The following is a 4,565-nucleotide window of genomic DNA, read 5'->3' on the forward strand; positions in this document are numbered from 1 at the left end:
AGTTGCTTGAACCTGGGAAGCGGAGGTTGCAGTGGGCTGAGATGGCACCATTGCACTCTAGGCTGGGCAACAAGAATGAAACTCCATCTCAAAAAAAAAAAAAAAAAAAAAAAATATATATATATATATATATATATATGGTGGGCACGGTGGCTCACGCTTGTAATCCAGCACTTTGGGAGGCTGAGGCAGGCAGATCACGAGGTCAGGAGTTCGAGACCAGTCTGGCCAACATAGTGAAACCCCGTCTCTACTAAAAATACAAAAATTAGTTGGGCCTGGTGGCACATGCCTGTAGTCCCAGCTACTCAGGAGGCTGAAGAAGGAGGTTTGAACCCAGGAAGGGGAGGTTGCAGTGAGCCGAGATCACGCCACTACACTCCAACTTGGGTGACAGAGCTAGACTCTGTCTCAAAATAATAATAATAGTAATAATTGTGTATGTGTGTGTGCGCGTATGTGTATCGGTAACTGATATGTATCTGTCTGTTTGTCTATCATTTATCTATCTGTCTATCCTAATTCTGTTTCTCTGGAGAACCCTGATTGATAACCTGGGTTCTCTTTACAGTGCTGGGTGGTAAGTGGAGTGTTCACCAAGGAAGACAAAAGAGCTGGAATAAAAATACTTGCAGGGCCAGGCACGGTGGCTCACACCTGTAATCTCAGCACTTTGGGAGGTTGAGGCAGGCAGATTTCTTGAGGCTAGGAGTTTAGCTGGCCAACACAGCAAAACCCCATCTCTACTAAAAATACAAAAATTAGCCAGGTGTGGTGATGTATGCCTGTAATCCCAGCTACTCGGGAGGCTGAGGCAGGAGAATCACTTGAACCCAGTAGGTCGAGGTTGTAGTGAGCCCAGATGGCGCCATTGTACCCCAGCCTGGGCAACAGAGTGAGACTCTGTCTCAAAACAAATAAACAAACAAACAAGCAAACAAAAAATAGTCGCAGAGTGTATTAGTTCGTTGTAACGCTGCTGATAAAGATGCACCCAAGACTGGGAAGAAAAAGAGGTTTAATCGGACTTACAGTTCCACATGGCTGGGGAGTCCTCAGAATCATGGCTGGAGACAAAAGGCAATTCTTACGTGGCAGCAGCAAGAGAAAATGAGGAAGATGCAAAAGGAGAAGCCCCTGATAAAACCATCATATCTGGTGAGACTTACTCACTACCATGAGAACAGTACGGGGGAAATCGCCCCATGATTCAAATGATCTCCCACCAGGTCCCTCCCACAACACGTGGGAATTAGGGGAGTACAATTCAAGGTGAGATCTGGGTGGGGAAACAGAGCCAAACCATATCACAGACTGAAAGAAATATAGCAGCATATTATATGGATAATATACAATGACCAAATGTGATTTATCCCAGAATACAAGTGTGGTTTAACACACAAAAAACTATCTGTATAATACACCACATTAGTAGAATGAAAGAAAAAATTCATAATCATGTCAACTGATGCAGAAAAGGCATCTGACCCAAAGCCAGCACTCTTTTTTTTGTTTTGTTTTGTTTTTTTTGAGACTGAGTCGCGCTCTGTCACCCAGGCTGGAGTGCAGTGGCCGGATCTCAGTTCACTGCAAGCTCCGCCTCCCGGGTTCACGCCATTCTCCTGCCTCAGCCTCCCGAGTAGCTGGGACTACAGGCGCCCACCACCTCGCCCGGCTAATTTTTTTTGTATTTTTTAGTAGAGACGGGGTTTCACTGCGTTAGCCAGGATGATCTTGATCTCCTGACCTCGTGATCCGCCCGTCTCGGCCTCCCAAAGTGTTGGGATTACAGGCGTGAGCCACTGTGCCCGGCAAGCCAGCACTCTTTCATGATAAAAACACTCAACAAACTAGAAATAGAGGAAAACTTCCTCATCCCGAGTTTCTATCTATGATGTGCAGTTCAAGGAAAGAAGCTGTCTCCATAACAAGAACGTGCAAGGTGAAGCAGCAGGTGCTGGTGGAGAGGCTGCAGCAAGCCATCCAGAGCATCTAGCTAAGATCACTGATGAAGGTGGCTACACTAAATGACACACTTTCAATGTAGACAAAGCATTTTCTACTGGAAGAAGATGCCAGCTAGGACTTTCTTAGCTACAGAGGAGAAGTCAATGCCAGGCTTCAAAGCTATAAAGGACACACTGACTCTCTTAAGGGACTAATGCACCTGTCACTTGAGTGCTCTGGTGGAGATGTACAAGGAGATTTATGTTGTTCTTACGCCTCCTAACACAACATCCCTTCTGCAGCCCGTAGGTCAAGGAGTCATTTTGACTTTCAAGTCTTTACATTTAAGAAATACATTTTGGGCCGGGCGCGGTAGCTCACGCCTGTAATCCCAGCACTTTGGGAGGCCAAGACGGGCGGATCACGAGGTCAGGAGATCGAGACCATCCTAGCTAACATGGTGAAACCCAGTCTCTACTAAAAAATGCCAAAAAAAAAACTAGCCAGACGAGGTGGCGGGCGCCTGTAGTCCCAGCTACTCGGGAGGCTGAGGCAGGAGAATGGCGTAAACCCAGGAGGGGGAGCTTGCAGTGAGCCGAGATCGCGCCACTGCACTCCAGCCTGGGGGACAGAGCAAGACTCCGTCTCAAAAAAAAAAAAAAAAAAAAAATACATTTTGTAAGACTACAGCTACCATAGATAGTGATTCCTCTGACGGACACCATACACTTAACAGCTTAAAACAATGTGCTGAGACCAGCTTGGTTGGAGAGACCCTAACCCAGTGGCGCTAGAGGAATTAAAGACACACACACAGAAATATAGAGGTGTGAAGTGGGAAATGAGGGGTCTGACAGCCTTCAGAGCTGAGAGCCCCAAACAGAGCTTTACCCATGTATTTATTAACAGCAAACCAGTAATTAGCATTTTTTCTACAGATATTACATTAACTAAAAATGGGAAATGAAGGGATGGGCCAAATTAAAGGAATAGGTTGGGCTAGTTAACTGCAGCGGGAGCCTGTCCTTAAGGCACAGATCGCTCATGCTATTGTTTGTGGCTTAAGAACGCCTTTAAGGGATTTCCACCCTGGGTGGGCCAGGTGTTCCTTGCCCTCATTCCCGTAAACCCACAACCTTCCAGCTTGGGCGTTAGGGCCATTATGAACATGTTACAGTGCTGCAGAGATTTTGTTTATGGCCAGATTTTGGGGGGCTTGCTCCCAATACGGTGCACATTTATTATCACATTTGTTTCTGTGGATCAGGAGTCTGGAGACAGTTTAGCTGGGTCCTCTGCTCAGGGTCACACAAGGCTGCAGATACTGGGTGCAGTGGTTCACACCTGTAATCCCAGCACTTTCGGAGGCCGAGGCAGGTGGATCACGAGGTCAGGAGTTCAAAACCAGCCTGGCCAAGATGGTGAAACCCTGTCTCTACTAAAAATACAAAAAAAAAAAAAAAAAAAAAAAAAGGGAAAAGCCAGACGTGGTGGTGGGCACCTGTAATCCAGCTACTCGGGAGGCTGAGCCAGAGAATTGCTTGAACCTGGGAGGCAGAGGCTGCAGTGAACCGAGACTGTGTCACTGCACTCCAGCCTGGGTGACAGAGCAAGACTCTGTCTCAAAAAAAAAAAAAAAAAAAAGCTGCAGTCACGGTGACAGCAGGGCTGTGTTCTCATCTGGAGGCATGACTAGGGAAGAATCCACCTCTAGGCTTGTTCAGGTTGTTTCCAGTCCCCATTTCCAGGTGTCTGTGTGACTAAGAGTCTCATTTCTTGCTAGCTGTTTGCTGGGGACCACTCTCAGCAACTATCAGCCACACCTACTTCTGCCATCTGGCCCTCCCACAACATAACAGGTTAGTTCCTCAAAGCCAGTGAGGGGTAATGTTTCTGTCCAGTCTGCTGAGACAGAGCCTTGTATAACATAGCCTCATCAAGGGGTGACATGCCATCACCTTCATCATATTCTATTGCTTAGAAGCAAGGCGGGTTCTCCTTAAACCCAACGGGAGGGGATTATATGGGTACGTGACTCATAGGAGCCACCTTTGGGTGTGCCTACCCCATTAGGGCGAGTCAGCTCAAAGTATTATCATTGTGACTGGTGCCTAATAAATTCTAATGGACTTAATTTGGAGGAATCTACACTATCCCAAACTACATTCAGAGACTGAGAAGCTTTCTGGCTTTTGTTTTGCACTGTATTTCTGCAGACAGTAAGCCCCCTTCCTGTGTGCTCCCCTCCCCTCTCTCTACTGAGAAGGTCATCTTTAAGGCATGGGTGAGAACTGTGCTGGGGAAATCCTGATCTGTGTCCTGAGAAGCTCCAGTTTCCATCAAAACTTAGCGTGGAGGGGCCGCAAGAACACTGGGCATTTATATTGCAGAGAAAGAGGATGCCCCTTGTTGCGTGCAGAACACCAAAGTAGATGTGAACTAGCTAACAAGGGACCCAGAAATATCCAAATGATAAACATCTCTTCATCTTGCAAGAGCCAGTGGAAGGGCCCCTGCCTGGAGGGGCTCGAGGTTTTGTGTCTACTCCCATCACTTTTTTTTTTTTTTTTTTTTTTTGAGACGGAGTCTCGCTCTGTCGCCCAGGCTGGAGTGCAGTG

The sequence above is a fragment of the Chlorocebus sabaeus genome, chromosome 8 (genome assembly GCF_047675955.1).
Source record: "Chlorocebus sabaeus isolate Y175 chromosome 8, mChlSab1.0.hap1, whole genome shotgun sequence".
Classification (NCBI taxonomy): domain Eukaryota; kingdom Metazoa; phylum Chordata; class Mammalia; order Primates; family Cercopithecidae; genus Chlorocebus; species Chlorocebus sabaeus.